Source organism: Phyllostomus discolor, chromosome 6 (assembly GCF_004126475.2).
Source record: "Phyllostomus discolor isolate MPI-MPIP mPhyDis1 chromosome 6, mPhyDis1.pri.v3, whole genome shotgun sequence".
Classification (NCBI taxonomy): domain Eukaryota; kingdom Metazoa; phylum Chordata; class Mammalia; order Chiroptera; family Phyllostomidae; genus Phyllostomus; species Phyllostomus discolor.
This window is the reverse complement of record NC_040908.2, coordinates 154,266,484-154,286,744: the sequence shown is the minus strand read 5'-3', so window position 1 is coordinate 154,286,744 and position 20,261 is coordinate 154,266,484. Positions and strand designations below refer to the sequence as shown.

Genomic DNA, 20,261 nt, shown 5'->3' with positions numbered 1-20,261 from the left:
CTGCCAGCGGATTTGGACTCTGTCCTTCACTTCAGGGCTATTCATTCAAGTATATCGTGTTACACGTTTAACCAATAAAAGCAGCAGCCGGGTGGGCAGACGGACCACCAGTCCAGAAGACTTGCAGACGAGGCCGGCCTCTCCCACCGCACAGCTGTGTGACCTTGAGCCAGTCACTTCCCCTCTCCGGAGCGGACCGCCTCTGCAGCTGGGGCTCCTATCCCTCCGCCCCCGCCCTCCCCCGCTGTTTGGAAGTCCAGCTGTGAGTCACAGTGCGGGTATATGCCATCATTAAAAACAATAATAAAGCTTCTTAAGGGAATGTTCAGCTCATGTTGGCTGCATAGACAGAAAAGCAAGAATCTGCTCATCGTCTAGAGGAGGAAAATGAAAACATAACATCTCTCCACGATGTCAAGGAGCAGTCACCACACACAGCACACGGGCCCCTGGCCTTGCTCTCACAGCCAACCATGCCCGGGAGATGGGGCCTCTCCGAGGGGACACTCCACTGACGTAGCTTCCTAAAAGGGCCGATGGGTGCGTGGAACTGGGATGGAGCTTCCTGGGTAAATTTAAAACAACATGATAAAGAAAAGAAGGAAAAGATTGTGAGGTAGAAAATATCCGAGAAGAGAGAAAAGGACCAGGACGCTGTCATGAGTCACACGTGGACGTGAGAGTGTTCTGGCAGAAGTCAGGCTGGACGAGCAGGAAACTGGGGCGGTGAGAACCCGCCATCCTGTCCTCCAGCGTCGTGTCCCGGCCAGAGGGCAAGGGGGAGGCAGGACGCATGAGGAGGCCTGGGCTGCTGCCCCTTCCCGGGGCAGCGATGCCTGTGCCCCACCAGTCAGGACTAGAGAGAACTAGTGCCGAGTGGTGTGCACAGGGCAAGGGCAGCTACACCTACCACTTTCTGGAACGCTGACCCCTTCCCAGGGAGTGGACATCGTGCCCGACGCCCGCCGCCTCAGTCCTGACTGCAAGCCTGCACTTGCCGTGACTCTCCTCCCGCAACAGGACAGGGAACCGACTTATTGCTGAAGCTGATAACCAGCTACGAAACAGCCCTGAAATCCATCTAATGCCAAAGCTATGCTCCCCCTTCTGCGTCCTCAGAGGGAGGCAGAAGTGACCACGACCTTTCAGCGAGCAGATGAGAAGGTACAGGGTGGCGATGCGGGAGGTCAGCCTGGAGGAAAAGCAGCCCCACATGGCAGAGTTGGGGGGAGAATAGGGAGGGTACAAGAAAATAGATGTCGGTTCAACTCAAGGAAACACTGTGGCCTAGCAGAGCCGGCCCGAGCCGGCCCAGGGTGAGCCCCAAGTCCCCGGAGGCGGTTAGGCTGATACTGACAACCACCTGGCAAGAACTGTGGGCCGGGGAGTCTACCAAGCGTTCAGTTGCCATGAAGCCCTTCAGCCTTTGTGGAGCTGACCCGTCTGACCCTCACCCAACCTTCTGCGCTGGCAGCAGAGAACACTGGCCCACCTTACAGAGACAATGAGGGTGCTCAGAGAGGTGGAACAACTTGGCCAAGGACACACGGTGAAGTAGAGCTGTGACTGGGACCCGGGTCTTCCTCCAGACCATACTGGGTGTGGATAGGAGTTGAACCAAGCTGACCTGGACCACCGGTCTCTGTTCTTACCTTTGTCATCCCCAAGGCCCTCCCAGAATCAGGGAGGGTCAAGACATCTCCCGCACTCACCTCTCTCATCTCCGCAGTGGCTTCCTTCCCCTCCACGGCTGCCACTCTGCTTCAGGGCTGCATCTTCTCCCTCTGCACTGCCCTGGGTCGTTCCAGCAGGCTCTTAACCGGCCAGCCAACAGTGCCCCATCCTCCTCTAAAAACCAGTAGTGCTCAACCTGGGGAGCTTTAAAATATACTAACCCTCCTCCCAAAGCTACACATAAATCAACACAGCATGGCGCTGGCTGGCATCAAGATGGACATGTAGGCCAACGGAATGGAATTGAGAATCCAGAAACAAACCTATGCATCTGTGGCCAACTGATTTGCAACAAGAGTGCCAAGACTATCCCATGGGGAGAGAACAGTCTCTAACAAGTGTTGTTGAGACAACTGGATAACCATGTGCCCAAGAAAAAAGCTGGACCCCTACCTCACACCCTATACTACAAAAACTAATTGGAACTGGATCAGTGACCTAAATAAGATCCGCTGTCAGATCTCAGCAGGAGGAAATGCTGGTGCTCCCTAGAGACTGCCTATGCTTCCTAGCTCAGCCTGTGGCAGGGGCCTGGCTGGGACATAAGGACACCAGGGACTTCCCTTTCTGCCTGAGCTCCAAAGTCTGTGTGAGGCTGGCTGGAGAACCTGGGAAGAGTGCCATGGGGCGACGCTGAGCTGTGGGTGCTCAGGGACACCATGGGTGCCTGTAAGGGCCCTGTAGGGGGCCACAGTATGGGTGCTGTCATTGGTGCCATAGGAAGAAGCCACCAGGCGCAGGTGCTGTGGGTGAAGGCAAGGTGCCTTCATAGCACTGTGGGCACCGTGAGGTGCTATGCAAACACAGCCGTTGGGGCAGGAGCACTATGCTTGTGTCCTAACCTTGCTACTTTTTAGAGTCGAAACCTAGAGTAATTTACAACTTCTCTGAACCCCAGTCATCCTTACCCACAAAAATTGTATTAATACCTGCTTCTTGAGTTGTGGGGAAGATCGGCTATTACCTACAGGACGGGTCCAGTAGAGATCATCAGGGTCAAGTGTAAACCATGGGATAAAGGAAGAACCGTTCATACCCGAGGTGGCCCCACACCCCAGGGGTGTCAGAACAGAGAGCTGACACAACCCAGGCCCTGAGCTCAGGCCGTTTTTAGACCAGGCGTGGAAAGAGGTATGCGTCTCCAGGGTAACCCCACTGTTTGATCACCAACGCCCCGCTCTCACATCTCAAGAGCCTGAGCCTCCTCTAGGAGGTCACCTTGGGAGGCCACACCATTCTAGGGCACTGCCATCATTCCAAGCAAACAGGTATGCCTGCTGGCAGTTTCCTTGCCCTCCCAGCCACCCGGGGAGGTGCACGCCATTTGCCAGAAACTGAGGCTCCAGGTGACCAAATCACACACCAGGAGTCAAGCAGCCACCGCACAGGCAGAGCAGGGACTCGACCTCACCAAACCCCACGCAACGGTTCCCGCAACGGCACAGGCCCGTCTGCCCATGGCCACATGGTCCTCTTCGCATTTTCCCCGTGACCCCGTGACACCGATCTGTTTCCGGGCTCACAGGAGGAACAAGGCTAAATCACTCTTCTCCCTCAGCCACCCCCCTAAAAGTAACCCCAGAACAACAGCTCGCTTGCTTCTTTTTCCTGTACTTAACGAGATTCTTTCCCTTTGTTCACGCAGGCCCACGGCTTCCCGATTAGAGAAACATCCGTAGCTGAAAGGTCCTGGGGAAGTTAAGCTTTTTCCGACTCGCTTCAGAGCCTTCCCTGATTGAGAAAACCACGCAAGATCCAGGCTCTGTGATAAGGCAGCGGTTTCCTGTAGGGATCGGCGCGGCTGCTGCCAGGGGGATTACCATGAAGATTATGGCCCAGGCTGGCCGGTGGCCGAGTGGGGGAACTACAGGGCACAGGCGCTATCCAGGGGGAGAGAAGGCCCACGCAGGTCCCAGGCCTCGTCACTCCTCTGCCACCATCCAGTGGGCCCGGCCCTGCCTTGTCTGCCTCTGGGAGCCAACCAGGCTGCGCTGGATTCCAGCTGGAAAACCCCTGGCCGGCCAGCAGCACAGCCTGAAGTGAGAGGGTGAGCCTGGAGACCAGGGGATTCGGGGCAGTGATGAGTGCAATGGCCCAGTGCCTCCCAGCCACGGGCACCAGAGGGGCCAGCATTGCAAGTGCCATCAGGCAGCTTTACAGTGTGTTCACCCCCTGCCCCCCACCAACAGCAGCCCTAGGGGTAGGGAGGCAGGCGCGGGGGAGGGGTGCGGGGGGAGGAACGGTGTGGGGAGCTTTCCGAGTCTCATCTCATCTTCTCCCCCAAACAACCCCATGGGTAGGTGTTATGCGCCCATTTCAGAGACCAGACAACCAAGACTCACAGAGGTTTGATGAAGAGCCTCAAGTTTTACAGAAATTCTCAATCCAGAAAACAAACATTTTGTTTTTGAAACTTAAGCCTCAAGCCACAGAGCCGGTAAACAGAAGACATTAGAATTGTAGGGTAGTTCAGGCACGGGCTTCAAACCCCAGTCGTGTCACTCACAGCTGCGAGGCCTCGGGCAAGTCACTCAGCGCCTCCAAGGCCCGGTTTGCTCCTTTGTGAGATGGTGCTGGTCACAGCGCCCAGATCCCTCGGCTGCTGAGGGGACCAGATGACGCAGGGTCTGTGCTTAGCACCGAGTCTGGCATGGAAAAGCCCTCAGCCGTGGTTATTCTGACTTTCCTGATTAGCGGGGATTCGAACCCATCTCCACGTGCACCTCAGACCCTATGGCCAACCCACTGGGAGTCACGTCATCCTTTGCCCCAGACTGGCAATCAGATCGCCTCGGAGCTTTCCAATGCCCCCGCCCAGGGCCTTCCCGAGCCCCTGCCCCACCTCTGCCTCCCTGCTGTCCCACCGAGCCTGCCACTGCTGGTTTCGCCCTGGCCCTGGGACCTCGGAAACTGAAGACACGAGGGCTGACACAGATTCAAAGCACCGCAGCCCCACTTCGCAGATAAGAAAACGAGAACCGTTGGGAAGAATGGCTCTTGAGGACTCGTGAGGCACCAGGGTGGCGAGGGCCTTGCTAGAGTGCGGCATCCTGGTTCCTCCCCACGGCCTTCCTTGGGGCCTCCAGACCCGCACTCGTCCTGCGGTCAGGGTGGCCCAAGAGGCTCCCGAGCCCCAGAAGTCCACCAGGGCCTCTCCATTCTCAGTTCCATCATGGAATGTGAACTCTTTCCAGAAGAGCCTTTGGAGGAGGAGGTGGATGCATCACTTTTGGAAGGTATTTCCATCTCCCAATCCCAAGAACCATGGTGGGTGTGGGGGAGGGGAGGCCTAAGAGGGGTCCTCACAGAGGCCAGGCCCCCCACGAGCACGCAGGACCTCCGCTTTCTCTCGGAGGGCTCGCTCCCTCCGACCCCTCGACCCTCACTTCCTGGGTGGGCTCGGGAGCAGCCACAACCTGCAGCCCCTCCAGGGGGCGGCGACCAGCCTCCTAAGGCCCCACCTGAGCATCGGCCCCTCTCTCCTGAACGTTCGCTCCGCATCCCTGAACAGACACCCTGGGGGGCAGGGCAAGAGGAGAGCCGCCCTTCCCCTGCCCTGCACTCCCCAGCTGGAGCTGGGAGCTCTCTCACTCGGAGAGGAAGGCCCAGGAGGGCAGGGAGTGGAGAGGAGACCAGACAACCTTCTCATGTGAATACGCTGAGATGCTACTCCACCACGTTGCCAAAATCATACCTCTTTCAACAGGTATCTTTTCCTTCCGGGGATGTTAAGATTCTCTTGAGGTCTCTCTCTGAGAGTGGCTTCAGGAGAAACTCTAGAGGGGGAAGAGAGAGAAATACATTTTAAGAAGGCATGGGTTAGTGGGGCGTGGGGCTTCCGGGGGCCAGCTCCGTCTGGACGGGCACCCACCCCCTGAGGGGCCTGCTCCGTTCCTCCACCTCTGCAGGCAGGGCGGCCACACAGGTCCCCCACAGCCAGGAAGACGGAGCGAAGCGCCCGGCCCCACGCAGGCCCTTGGGATGGCGTCCCCAGAGCCTGCGGACTGAGACCCATTTTCAGTCCTCCGAAACCAGCCCGGACCCTGGGCCACATCCGCGAGATGACACCCAGCACACTAATCACAACGTTGCATCAGCTTCTTCGCTTCTAGCTACATTATTGACTTGCTGTGGGAACTCCCTTTTCCTTAGGCCGAGAAAAGGCTTTCTGAGTAATTTTGAAAATGCGAAAGAGAATTAATCACTGTCTAATGAAAGCAGGCTCTTCGGCAGAACAAAACTTTCCAGATCTGGTGTCCATGAAGAGATAAGAAAGAAGAGGAGGGGTCTTTGGGGGTGAAAGAAACGACTCAGCCCTAGAGTGCAAAGGCCAAGGCCCGACCTCTCCCCGCCTCCCCTCTGTCCGTCTGAGTCCGCAGGTCATGGGAGGATTGAATTCGCCATGTCCAGGCCACAGACCTGCCTGCCACGGCTTAGGCCGGTCCCAGGGGACCAGGTCACTCACAAGCACAGCTGAGAAACAAAAGCAACACTTACAGCGGACAGGAGAGCCACATTCACCGACACCCCCCCACCCCAACTCCTTCTGTCCTCAGCAAGCAGGCCGCACAGAGGGGGCCCTGATCACGTTTCAGGTCACCTCAAATGAGTACCACGATAATCCCAACACCCTCTCCACTGCTGTGAGAAAGTATTACCACCTCACGGATGAGGACCATGAACTGAGGAGGAATTAAATGACTTGCCCAGGATCCTGCTGCTGAAACAGGACAGAGCGGGGACCAGAACTCAGGTCCCTGGGAAGTCGCGCCTGGTGCAAGTGCCATCTCCACAGTGAGAGAGGGCAAGCGGGGGGCAGTGAGTTCAAGGTCTGCTGCGCGGAGCCCAGCGTCAGTGCGCCACACTCACAGGGGGCGTTCTCAGAACACCCCGCTAACTGATGGGGAGCAGGGCCTGGCCCAAGGATCGGGCCTCTCTCTCCACCTCAGTTACTCAGTCAGGGTCAGCAGGGGGACCTCACCACTCAGGCGGCAATGGGAGGGATTCGTGATACATGTAAACACATGTGCGTGTGCATATACCCTATATATATCCTGTGTGTGTACGAGGTCTGTCCAGAAAAAGACCAGCCATTGTCAATATAACGAGAATGGTTTGCATGGCATTGATGTAACCTGGCAGCTAAGGAGAGTGGACTGGAATTCACATGTGTGAACAATGATGACTTCACTGTACCAGTCAGTGGGGGCAGTAGATGCCACTGAGTGAGCACGTGCACTGTGTGGCCATCGCATTAAAAATGAGTGAGTGAGTAGAGCAACAAATCTGCATCAGATTTTGAACTAAGCTTGAACATTCTTCCGTGGATGATTCAGAAGGCTTTCGGGGACGATGTAATGAGTGCAGCACAAGTGAAAGTGTGGCACAAATGCTTCAAAGATGGTCGAGGGTCTGTTGCAAGTGACCCACTTTCTGCAACACGCAGAACACCTGAGAATGTTCAACTTGGCCCCCCTACACCCCGGTTTGGTGCCCTACGACTTGTGTCTTTTCTAAAAACTAAAGTCACCTTTGCAAGGGAAGAGATCTAAGACCATCGATGAGATTCAGAAAAAACATGATGGGGCAGCTGATGGTGACTGGGAGAGCTGTGTGAGGTCCCAGGCGCCTACTTTGAAGGGGACTGAGGCGTCTTTATCCTACGTACAGTGTTTCTTGTATCTTGTATCTTCTTCAGTAAATGTCTCTATTGTTCACATTACATGATTGGATACATTACATGTCTATATATGTATCATACAATTTGCATTAACTACAAATTGAAAGTTCTTCCTTACCCATGTACCATGACCTTCTAGAACTCATTCCGTGTAACCACATGCATGTGAACACATGCCTACATAAGCTCACGTGCAGACAGTGTGACTTTACACAAGCGGGACCTCACCCCAGATGTCCTAGGACGCCACTCATCAGAGACATCACATCTACCCACAACTGAGAGACCACACAGACCTCCCGAGTCTTTTTCTCAGCAGCACAGTGCCCCACAGTAGGTGTGGACCGTGGTACATTTTCCTCTTCACCGTGGGTACGTGGGGTGTTTCTGCCTCTGGCCACCCCACCCTTGCAATGGCCCCCACAGCTCCGTGTGGGATGTCCATGCTGTTCCAAAGCCTGGGAGTGGACGGCTAGGTGAGACTCTTGCACACTCCACCTCAGAACAGACGCAGACAGACCGCCTTCCCAAAATGCCGCGTCACCTCCCCTCACACAGCAGCAGGGGGAAGGAGCCCCTTTTCTTGGATGCAAATTGGAATCCAGGGTTCTGTGTACAAAGGACTCTTCTGGTCACCTCCCAGCGGCCTGGGAGGACGAGTCCCCTGGACAAATGGGGGAGCTGATTTCTGGGCTCCTGCAGATGGCCACGGCTTCCCTGCCCCAGAGGCATCTCTGAGGAACTCGGGCCCACCTGGGCCAGCCACTGCATTTATCGGCTCAGAACTGATAATGAGCTTTTATGAGCTCTGGGGACCTTGAGGAACACGTATTAATGTCAAACATGCCTGTCAGCCATGCAGCCTGGGTGAATGTCACACATTAACGAAATGAAAGGCCGCAGCCGCACGGGAAGGAGCTGGGGGCTGCGTGTCAGGCGGCGCAGGTAGGCCCGTCAATAACAAAATCACTTTCCAGGCGCTGCACTGCCGGGCCTGGAGCTGTCTGCCGTCTTCAGAGGAATTCTGCCTCCTCGCAGCCTGAGAGGAGATTAGTTTATTACCAGTCTGCCAGGAGGGGCAAAACCCAGCACTAATCCTAATTCCCATTTAAGCAAATCTGCTTTGTGTGAGAGAAACCAGCTGGGCTTGGAATTTCTTCCCCCCTTTCCCTGCGATCTCATTCCAGCCCCCTCCTCTGTGAAGAGGAGGGGGGTCCCTGCAGATGTTGGCCCCAGAGCCCTCCTCGGAGGGAGGGAGGGAGGGAGGAATCCCAGGGTTCAGGGCCAAGAGTGGGGACTGCTGCTGGGTGACAAGAGGTCGAGATGAAAGATGGTGAGCCCGGAGATGGTGTTCATTGTTGACCTCGCTGTCCCGGGCTCTGGAAAGGTAAGACCACCGCCCTCCAGGTCCCAGACGTGGTCTTGCTTTGGACTAAGATCCCCCAGGTTGAAGGGGCCCAGGTGGAAATCCCCAGCCCACCCCTAACTACTTCTGTGACTCCGAACAGGTGCCCCACCTACTGCATCCCTCCGCTTGTCTGGGAAGCAGGGCTGACAGCGGCTGGTGACTTCCAAGCTGCTGTGAGGGTCACATGAGCAGTGACGCACAGGGCCCAGCAGAGAGCCTGCCATACGGTACCCTAGGTCTTGAATCTAAGACCCTGGACTATATTGTATGAACTCCTAAGGAAGAAAACACTGCCAGTTAAATAATTATGACAGGTCACTGTTTGCATGGAGCGTCCTGGTTTCAGAGACATTCAGATATTAAAACATAAAGTGTGCCTTGCGCTCTGGGAAATACAGTGAGAACTCAATCAACAGCGGTGAACAGGGAGACGACCGGCCAGGTCCTCCCGCTCCGTGAAGCCCAGCTCAAAACTCGGATCCTTCTCCTCCTCTCCTTCCAAACAAAGCGAATCCGCGCTGTGCAAGGAAAGCCAGCTCTCGAGTCGTCAGAAACATTCCAAGAGCCACTTCAGGGTCCTGGAGGAGGCCCAGGTGAGAGACTGAAATGTCGTCCCCCCTCCCCGTTTCCCACTCTATTTTTAAGTTAGAACAGGACACTCACACACAGCAGCGCCAACACCGTGAGCACGCAGCCCGGTGAGTTTCCACGAGCCGAGTGCTGCGACGTGACTGACACCCACACTTCCCAACTCTCCCCGTCGCCGTGGCTCTTCCCTCCCACGCGTCTGCAATCAGCCCTGACTGTCCAAGCCCGCCACCCCTGCCCCTCCTGCCTGAGAGCAGCCTCCCCATCGCCCGTCTGCTCGTTGTAAACAGCCTCCTGGCTGATCAGCCAGCCGGTCGCCTCTGTCCCCCCCAACCGCCCACCTACCCTCGCCTTTGCTGTACCACTGAGCCCGTAAATGTGGGGGGCCACGTCTCTCTCCTGCCCCAGCGGGTTCCCGGTCTCCCTTTGCCCACACGTGTGGACTTTCATTAACTTATCCCCAGCTGCCCATTTTTCCAGGCCCTCCCAACGTACGCAGCCCCCACAGTCCAGCTGAACTCACCGGCACGGTGTGGACAATTCTATTCTACCTTGCTGGCCTGAGCTGGGGGTTAGAGGAGCTGACAGATTGTAAGTGGTTCCCACGGTACCAGGCAAAAAATAAGCAGACAATAAACAGAGGAAAGAGCAATTATATAGAGTAGGATCTGCTTGCTACTTTCTGTAACAAAGGTGGTGGCCATGATTAGCGGTTCCAAGTTACAGTTCTCAGAGTCTTCCCTCCCTCAGGAATCTCCACGAAGAACAGATGGGATCTACACCCCAGACATATGCTAACACTTAATTCGCAACAGCTGGACTTTCTGATTATTTTATATATTAAGTTTCCACATAACACTGAAGACCACTAATTTAGAGTCTCTTGATATCCTAGATCCCAAGTCAGTAGGGTTTCAGAGGAGGAGGAGAGCTGGGAAGGCTTCCTGCAAGAAGCATCCAGCAAAGAAGAAAGGGAGGTGATCAGCCCAATGATGAGCCTTTTCCTGGCTAGCTCCTCTACAACCAACCCCCAGGCCCCTCCCTCCCTCTCCGCTCCAGCCACTCTACAGCTCTTCCTGGCTCCCAGGTGGAACTGCCGTCCTTCGGAGCCCTGTGATCACAAGGACTCTTGGTCTTGTGCCCCCAAAGGGGCAGCATCCTCAGTGAGACCCCGGAGGCAGCACGGCCCTGGGCCCCCTGCCCCCACACCAGCGCCAAGCCACAGGATCCAGGCGGAGGCACCGCCAGCTGATGCAGGGCTCATTGACAGATAAGAGCTCTGCAGTTTATGGCTCCGAAGCAAAGCCAGGGCTTTGTTTTGCTTTGTTTTAAATTAGCAACGCAGGGGGTTGGCATGGGGGTGGGGGAGAGGGAGAGGAGCCAAGGCGCATTCAGGAGAAGTTCCTGCTGTGCCCTGCCTCCCCACTGTCCCTGGAGCAGCTCCTAATGAAGCCACGTCCCTTCTCTGCATCTTCTCTCCACCTGCACTTATCTCGCTGGGAGGGAGGGTCTCCCCAGCGCCACCCCCCACTGTCACTCAGCCCCCATCACCCAGTTCCCATACTGAGTCTGCTAATTGTGCCTCAGGGTCACTGTGGGGCTGAGGTGGAAGCCGTGACATCCTGGGAAAGACTGGGATTTATTTTTCCTGCCTAAAGGGAGAGCCGCTCCCCGCATTTCACTGGGCAGAACCCAGTGGGTGTTGGCACAGCTAGTAAGGGTCCCAGTGAACAAGGAAGTCCAAGCAGGGCCCATGAGCTCTTGGTGGCCTGGGGAGGGAGAAAGGGCCAGAGTGGAGGGGATGTACCGACCCGGTAAGTTAGCATATGAAGCTGTTTATTCTCAATGTAACTGTCACTAGGAATCACCTCCCCACCTCCCATCGGGTCTGGGGCTTTCCTGCAGGCAGCACAGGCTAGCCAGGGTCTCTCGTGCCCTCCTCAATAGCACCCGTGTGAGGCAGACACCACCAAGGTGCTCAGCAGAGCAGGAAGGACAGCGGGCAGCCTCTGGGAGCCTGTCACCAGTGGGCACTGCCCTGCATTTGCTCCTGTTCTGTCCTGTCTGGAAGAGCTTTCTTGTTACCTGAAGGAGGCAAAGACACGGGCTCTCCATCCTGTGCATCTGCTGCACTTACACTTGATCATGATGAAGTCACTTTACACTTGATCTTCACTCTCCTTCCCTCCTGCCCTGCGAGGGGAGCATTACCACTCTTCCCACTTTGCAGAAGAGGAGAGAGAGAGCAGCAGCATTTTTCTGTAACTAAACGCTGGTGCATCATTCGTGGAGCAAGGGAAACAGAAAACACAGGTGATGCCATTCACAGCGTCTGCTGGGTAAGGCTCGCTCCCTCCCGCAAGGCAGGGCTGCCCAGCAGACCTAGGGCCTGATGGTTGGAGGGACCCGCCCCTAAAGGTGGAGCCTGACCTGCCGGCCCCTGCTGCACAGTGTCATCCGAGTGAACAAACAAAAGGCATAAAGACATAACTCTTCTAGCACATGGCCAACGTCCTCCTTCTCTCTAGCGAAGGAGGGACCTGAGGCCCACAGAGGTCGAGCGGCTCACCCCCAGGCACAGGGCTGAATCAGGCTGAGGACCAGAGCCCATGGTCTTGCTCTCAGCCAAAGCCCTCAGAGCTGCTTCACCTGCGGCCAGCCTGCACCGGGCCAACCCACAGGCTCACCCTCCCAAGGGTGAATCCGAGAGGTTCCCAGGCCACTGGGCTAATGTGCAAAGATGCCTGGGGTTCAAAGGCTACAAGAAGAACCAGTGCTTCCGGTACCCGGTTGCAAAGGCAGAGCCTGTCTTAGTGCTGACGTCGGCTTTGAGACTAATTCTGCCTCCACACGCACCAGATCTGGACCTCAACACGGACCCACTGTGCAGTCTCACATACATGGGGATGCACTTCCGAGGATCCTTCACCTCTGAGAGAGGCAGGACAGTCACGGGCTGCCTGACGATGTTTCGTGGTCAGCGATGCACCACGCATACACGATGTTGGTCCCACAAGATCCTAAAGGAGCCACACAACTCCTGTCGCCTAGTGAGGGCATAGCCATCGTGACGTTCTCCTGTGTAGGTCACAGCGGCCAGATTTGTCCTCAGGTCACAGTGGCTCTCGTCCCCCATGTGTGCGCGGTGCTGCTGCTGCAACAAACCTGCCGCGCTGCCAGGCATGAGAGAGCACAGCACGTACAAGGATGCACAGTGCATAATGCTGATGATGATATGTATTTACTGTACCATGAGGGGAGAATCCCACCAAATGGTGTTTATTCATAAAAAATTGTGATTTATTCTTACGTGTTTAAACGTCAGTCACCTTCAAAGTACTCTCCACTGGATGCAATACACCTATTAAGGCTTTTTTCCCCACCACTCAAACAAGTTGTCGGACTCATCCATTTTGATGCCTTTTAGTGCTTCTATATTCTGTCCTACCTCTTCCACAGCAGCAAGACGGTTCCCTCTGAGGACTTTTCTCATCAGGGAAACCAAAGTAAGTTGCCTTGGGCAAGATAGGTGACTAGATGATGGGGGAACTCAAGTGTTGGAATATTTTAGTTTTCGGTGATAGTTAACAAGCTTAGTAGCTAATGCATGTAAAAAGCTATTGTATCAGGAACTGAAGGTACAGCCCACCCTGACTCCAGGAGGCCACAAGCAATGCACCCTTTGTGCTCTGGAAGAGACCAGAAGCAATGAAGGTGGTGTCTGAGCCATTGTGTTGTAGGGAGAGAATCCCGCCACCACCCAGGACATCAGGACCCAGGACCCAGGACCCAGACAGAAAACCACGGATCAGCAGATGAAAGGAAGTCAGGGAAACCACCTGACTGCAGCCTGTGTCTGACGAACCTCCTCCCTGAATGCCAAACCCCTCCCCTACAGTTTGCCCCCTCGCAGAAAGGCTGGTTTGAAAGGAAGGTAGGAAGGTCTGTGAGGGTACAGAACCTGCTGTCTTCTCAGCTCGCCTGCCCTCAGAATAAAACGCCGGTAAAGATTCAATCCCTGTGTCTGCTTATTGGTCCTGGTGGTGACGGGCAGCACAAATGCTACTTTTCCGGTTTCACAGGGAGGGTGGGGCATAGGGCTTGTGGCATGTTTGGCCAAAAACCGACTATTCAGCCCAGTGTGGGCAGCTGCGCTGTAAATCAGCCATCATGAAATGGGCAAACGTGTTGAAAGAGTCTTCGAAAACAACTCACTGAAGCCAAACGCAGCCTCTCACAACAACGCCAGCTGGTCCACTGATACAGATGGGTTCCTAGGACACTCACCTAGCAGGGGAAGCCTGTACTACAAGGGGCCTGGCCTCTAGAAGATAATTCTGGTATTTTGGGTGGGGTGGGGGGTCCTTCTCATTAAACATGAGAAGTCCGCTGTAAAACAGTGTGCCGTGTTCCACCGGCAGCAGCCTCACACATCTCGTGTTCACTGCATCTCTTGATTGCATCATTTCCTCTTGTGCTCGATACAATTTTGTGTTGTTTTATAAACTCACTGTAGCCCAAGTGTCCCGTGTTCATGAAGTCTGCAGGAGCGTGCAGGAATGCCCTCAGCTTTCACGGCCACTCGCCAACTGGCCCAGAGCAGCTTCCAGTCCTACAGGGTTCATTTGTAGTAAGTGTCCTAAGCGTACAGGTAATACAATACCATCTGCTATCTTTTAGACCACATTTTGACTGTGCCTCTTCTCTACTTAGACACACAAATACCCAACACTGTGTTATCACTGGCTGCAATATTCAGCACCGGAACACGGTGAACAGGCTTGCAACCCAGGAGCAGCAGGCGACGCCTCGCAGCCTGGGCGCGCGGTGGGCTGTGCCACGGAAGCGTGTGCAAGCGCACTTCCTGACGTTCACACGGCGACAGAATCCGTGAACAACGCGTTTCTCAGAACATATCCCTGTCGTTAAGGGACACATGGCCGTATTAAAAAGCCACGTGATAGCAATGGAGATGTTTCCACACTGGCCACCCTGTAGCTAGCGAGGAAGCTGAAAGCTGAGAACTCCTACCCAGAGCTGAGCGAACCGGTCGGCCCGCCAGTTTTCCTCCTCAGCCTGGGGCTATTAATCCAGACTTTACAACCCACAGGGTTGTGGTGGGATGGGGAAAACTGCACCCCAATTCTTTGTAATTCTCCCCTGCCGCAAGTTCATGTAAATATATTCTAATGCAGAAAAGGTTCTGCAGGGGGTAGGACAGCGGAGGCATTAGCATTTTGATGGGTTTTCCCAACACGTGGAACAAGAGGGCTGTAAAATTCATAGTGAAGCGATTAATCCTTCCAGCCACACTTCTCCCTCCCCAGCTGGCGGTGGCCAAGGAGTTTTACCCCTTTAAGACATTGACTAGGAAAAAAAGTCAGGAGCTCAGTGTTAGGAGACCCACAGAGAAGAGGCGAGATGGGGTTTCTAGACTGAGTGTGCGGGGAGAGCCCTCCGAACACAGCGAAACGGCGGGATTGGGGTGGGAGTGGTGGACAGGGCGTGACGCCGTGTGGGGGCTGGGAGTGTCTCTGACTCCACACGGGGACCCGGGAGAGGGGCCTGCGAGTTCCTGCCCGCAAGGTTCCCCCTTTGTAGCCAACAAAAGCCATTCCTCTTAACACCCGTGGTCACACACTCAGCGAGCACCTCCGCAGTGAATCGCCTGCTAGGTGCTTGGGAGAGAGTGCGGCTTTCAAGAAACTCAGTCTAGACAGAGCGACAGGGAATCTGATGGTCCCGATAAAACGTGGTGGGGGACAGAAGCCAGTATGGCTGCCCTGGGACCCCAAGGAGGGGTGGGGGCACCTCTGTCAAGGTGGGTTTATGAGCAGGTCACACCCTTTAGGGAATTCCGGGTCCTCCTCTAAAACTTTCCTGTGAAGACGACTGTGATGCACTGTGAAGTGTGGAAGGGAGGGGCGCCACGTTTTCTCGAGTATGAGCAGGAAGGGTGTGTAGACAGTGTCGAGAAAAATGATCCAAACCCCGGAAACCAGGCAAGGAGAGGCCCGTCTTTTCTCCACCACGGTGGACCTTTGTTTCGCAGGCCCACCCTGAACCATCTACGGGGTTCCAGAAGAATGCGGACTTGAACTCCTGAGCAGATGCACGCGCATCTGTAGGTCTTGGAGAAAAGATGGCCGCAAAGGCTGAGACTTTATTGCCCCCAGGGCGTTAGCCTGCTTTGCATCCAGCACGGCCATCACCCCAGCGTTCTTTCTCCGCTGCCCGATAGCCACCGTCCCGCCAATTCTCCCGAGAACCAGCTCTGACATCCTGCTGGCTCCCACACTAATGAGCCAGATCGATCTTTGACCCGCATTCATTTTACATTTATGAGACTTCACAGGATTTACAATTTTTTGAAAGCGATACTCCGACAGTACATGCCCAATTACACCACACACACAACGCGCAGGGGGAGCTGGGAAGGAATGCAGCAGAATGTCACGATGGGCGTCTTCCGGTGGCAGGCATATGTATGCATGGGCCTTTTATAACCAGGAAAAATGTGATAAATAGTATTTTTTAAAGATTTTATTTATTTATTTTTAGAGAGGGAAGGGAGGGTGAAAGAGAGAGAGAGAGAAACATCAGTGTGCGGTTGCTGGGGGCCATGGCCTGCAACCCAGGCATGTGCCCTGACTGGGAATCGAACCTGCGATACTTTGGTTCACAGCCCGAGCTCAATCCACTGAGCTACACCAGCCAGGGCAATAAATAGTATCTTTTAAGTAGAGAAACATCCCCTCCCATCTAAACCCCTCCATCTAAAATTCCTCAAATTAATAGCGAATGCAAAGTACTTGCTAATCCTAGCTGGGAGGCGGGGCGCTGAGCCCTCTCTGTGGGTTGTCTTTCTCAGGTCTCACCCCACCCCCCACGGGAAAGCACTGTTCCCAGCCCCACTGTTCCGCTGAGGAAATGGAAGCAAGAGGAGCTAGCCTCACGTCAAGGGTCTGAGCGGTAAGACGGGTTGCACACCCCAGGCAGCCCTGCCCGGAGGGTGCCTGCTCAACCACCCGGCCAGAGGCCGGCCTCCCACGAGAAGCAGGCAGAAATAAACACATCAGCCAGGCTGCCAGGGTCAGGCCTGGAGAAGGTCGTGTTCCCACCCACTCCCAAAGCTCACGGTGTGCCGGGAAGCCAAGCGCAGGCCTCGCCAGCCTTGAATTGGATTCACATGTGTCTCTTCCACGCTTGCAGATGGGGACTGGGTCTTCTCCATTCTTGACCCTCTCATCGCATTGGGATGTGGGCGCAAGGGTGCTGGGCAAACGTCTCCGAGCACCGCCCCACCTGCTGCTGGCTCAACCTGCTTATGCGCTCCAGAAGCCAGCCTTGCACTGAATTAATAGTTCGCTCCATCCCCCTCTGTGCCCGCACAGGCACTACAGAACTGGTTTATTACCCAGATCATAAAGCAAAGGGCAGACTGGCTTCAGCAAAGACAGGGTTTGGTGTGTCTGCAAGGGCCCTGGCCTAGGAACACCAGAGGCCAAGGGCCCTGCCTCGAAATCCCTGTGTGACCTTGGGCGAGTCCGCAAGCCTCTCAGGGGCACGACACCTGGCCTTTAGAACAGGCAGGGGAGCCCACTGCGTTGTGATACCTGGATGTTTTGCTGGCGTCCATCTCGCTTGGGCCGCCGGGGTGTTTTACATGCGGCAGGCGTGGAGCCTTCACCAGCGACCCACGCCGACTGATTATCACTAAAGCACTTCTGGTGGCAGGTTACCGTGGGCTAAATCTGTGCAGAAATTGGGTTTTGAGGGAGGAAAACCATGTGATCTCAAAATCCAAATGGATTTTGCTGCAAGATGGGGAACGTGGGAAGTGGGGAGAGATGCCTCATGTAAATCAGGCGCTTGAGAGTCCCTACAAACCGCCCATCTGCGGGTTCATTCTGGTCACAGTTTATTTATTTATTTTGGTCAAACACCTGCAGATTCAGGCAGGATTACTTGGGTAAATACTGTGTTTCAAAAGCTTCCAAATAAAGAGCTCCATTTTCCTTGATTGAACAATAAATATCCACCCTGCCTTTACCTATGGCTGGGAGGAGGCAGGAGAGAGAATAATTCAGAACTGTCAGCCCCTAAGTAAGTGTCAATATTGAAAGGCACGTCTCTAGGTGATTAGGATCAATGGGCAAAAGAAATACAGGGGAGCCCTCCTACAAAAATGGAGAATGCTGCTGCTAATGAAAACGATTCTAGCAAACGTGCCTGCTTCGGAGTCCTAGGTGAGCTTCTGCCCCTTTGGGGACCTCGGTCTCCTCACCGACCACCTCTTGGCCTGTGATGCTGAGCATGGGTTCCCCGTGGGTTCCTCGGGAGACACCAACGTGGAGGGGAGATGGGCAGGGCAGCCCCCTATCCTGCTTCAATGTGGAAGCTCCATTATATTTCGTACTGGCTATTCCACGTGGAACTTGCTTTGACTTCTATGGCCGCAGGTAAGTGGAATGTCACTGGACTAAATTATCCCGGACCGTCTCACGTCTGTATTTGGAATGCCCAAGGCAGTGCCTTGGTTAAGAAACCCCAAGGCATTCCAGTGGCCCAGTGGTTTTTATCCAAAGGCATCGTGGCAACTCTTGTACAATGTCACTCTAATTCCGGGGCGAGGTTTCCCATGCCGGGGGGCAGGCTCCTATCCCTAGCGAAAGGGTCTTCCAGGGCAGACCACAAAGCTATGGTAAGAGCAAGCGTGCACGGGAGCCCCGATGTTGTCCTGGGTAACAGGTAACGTGCTGTGCCTCTCAGTCCACACAGCAACCTGACCTAGTAGGTGTCCATCTTCTCTCCATCTTGCAGATGGAGAAACTCAGCACCCGAGGGCTTGGGTAGCCTGCCCAAGGCCCCGAGCTCCTAAGTTAGGATTTAACCCCAGCGGCCTGATTCTTAATGACTGCCTCAAATCTAACCCCCCAGAAAACCACAGGACACCGTGCTAGAAGGGCACTGGGGGATCACCGGTTCCTCTCCTCCGTTTTACAACGGGTGACGGAGGCCCGGTGAGGGGAGGGGCCTCACCCCAGGTCCGTGATGGGTTTGCAGCAGAGCGGGGTTAAAGCTCGGGCTCACACCTGGATATCCTGTTTCTCTGCCCTCCACCTTGGCATCCCTGGGCCACTCGGGACAGACACGCTTAGCTCCAGTCCACGCCGCCGCTCAGCTGCAGACCCAGCCCTGCCACTGACGCAGCGTGTGCCACACTCAGCCTCGTCAGGTCCCAGCCGCACCACCCTTAAAACGAGAAAGACAGCAGCACCTCGCCCGCGGGGCTGTTGCAAGGACAGGGTGGCCCCCACGGTGTGTTCTGAATAAATCCAGCTTGTCCGTCCCGGGGCAGGGTGAGAGGGGGACACAACACGACACGAATCCTTTTGGTGGATTTGGGACAGGAAACCTAGGGCCTCTGTCCCAAGTTCCGCCGCCCCTCCCCCACAGGCAGGGGCAGTGCCACAGTGTCCCTAGTCACCTCTGCCGGGGACCTCGGGAGGAAGAGGGATGAGACCGACTGAGACGGATGTCGTGTCTCTCTAAAGTCAAGAGTGAATCATCCCCTTGAACTTTCTGTTTCGTCCTGACCTCATGTTAATTTCTAGCTCAAAATAAAATGATGCCTCTTCAGTACCAGGAAAAGGCTAAAAAGTAATTTCAGGTTGGCACACGGTCTGCCTAATGAGATCAGATCCGTTCATTTGCCGAGTCAGGGAATTTACGGCGCAGAAAGGACCTTACCCTGAGCATCTGAGGGCCTGCATAAGACAGGGATCGCCTCCCTGAACGTGAACTGATAGCCTGGCCTCCGTGGGGAGGGAGGACACTGAGGCCCAGAGAGGTCGAGTGATCCAGCCCGTGCCGCACAGCCAGGGAGCAGGCCCGTAACAGAGACCCAGTGTGAGCACCAGGTCTCCTGACCTCAGGCCCTGCTGGGGTGGGCGCAGGGTGGAGGAGATGGGAAGAGAGGGGGAGTTTGGGTGTGAATTTGCACACACATCTGAGTGTGTGTGGTTAAGAGAGACTGGGGGCCTCGGAGGCAGAAGGACAAGCATCTGGGCCATCTGTAGTCCTACCTGCCCTTACACGAGAGTGAGAAGGTGAGTGTGAACAAACAAGGGGGCGGACGAGTGAGCAAGAGGTATGTGAGTGGGGTGAGTAAATGAGTGAGTGGGAGGAAATCGAGAGCTGGAGGGAGTGGGAACGAGGGAACGAGGGGAGGAAAAACATTTGGTCCGTTTTCAAGTTCCCACAGTCGAATAAATCAAAACAGACTGTGTTAAGACAAAGAGGCCATTTCAAACCACATCCTTTACACCGAAGTCAACCCCAAATAGCCCACCAGTTGCTTTCTCATAACCAGCAACAACAGTACTCAACCATACTTAGGGTTCTCCAGCAGTGGCGATGAGCCAGGTATGACTGACGCCCTTTTCCCAGGCAGGGCTGCTGCGGTGTGGAGAGAGGAAGTCGCTAGGTCTCCACGCCTCCCCACCCCAGTGGTTCTGGGATAAGGACGCCTGGAAGGCAGCAAAGATCCAACTGACAAGCTTCTAGTGGGAACACCATGTGCCTGAGAGCCATCCCCTGAGACAGGGCTGCTCCTGGCTGGGAACAGAATGGAGAAGGATGGTCTCAAGGAGCCAGGAGCAAACACGGCATGTCCCCAAGTGCCAGCTGCCCCACAAGGCAAAGCAGAAGCCCCCTGCGCAGGAGTGCCTGGTGCCCTGACCAGCAGGGGTAACTGCTGGGAGCTGCAGTCCCCACCCTCTGCCTGGCACCCAGCCCTGGCTGGCCAGAGGAACGCCATGCTTTTCCATGCAAGCCACGCTCTGGCAC

General features: G+C 55.2%; 1 protein-coding gene across 3 annotated transcripts in view; it reads right to left on the bottom strand.

The window, feature by feature from the left end:
• The window catches only part of TSPAN18 (tetraspanin 18), a 161,813-nt gene that overhangs the window by 124,399 nt on the left and 17,153 nt on the right, over nucleotides 1–20,261 (bottom strand). For all 3 annotated transcript variants that reach the window (XM_036029275.1, XM_028516779.2, XM_036029276.1), the window contains one exon: nucleotides 5,429–5,510. The gene's annotated coding sequence lies outside the window, so the exon portion shown is untranslated. The remainder of the gene's footprint in view (nucleotides 1–5,428; nucleotides 5,511–20,261) is intronic.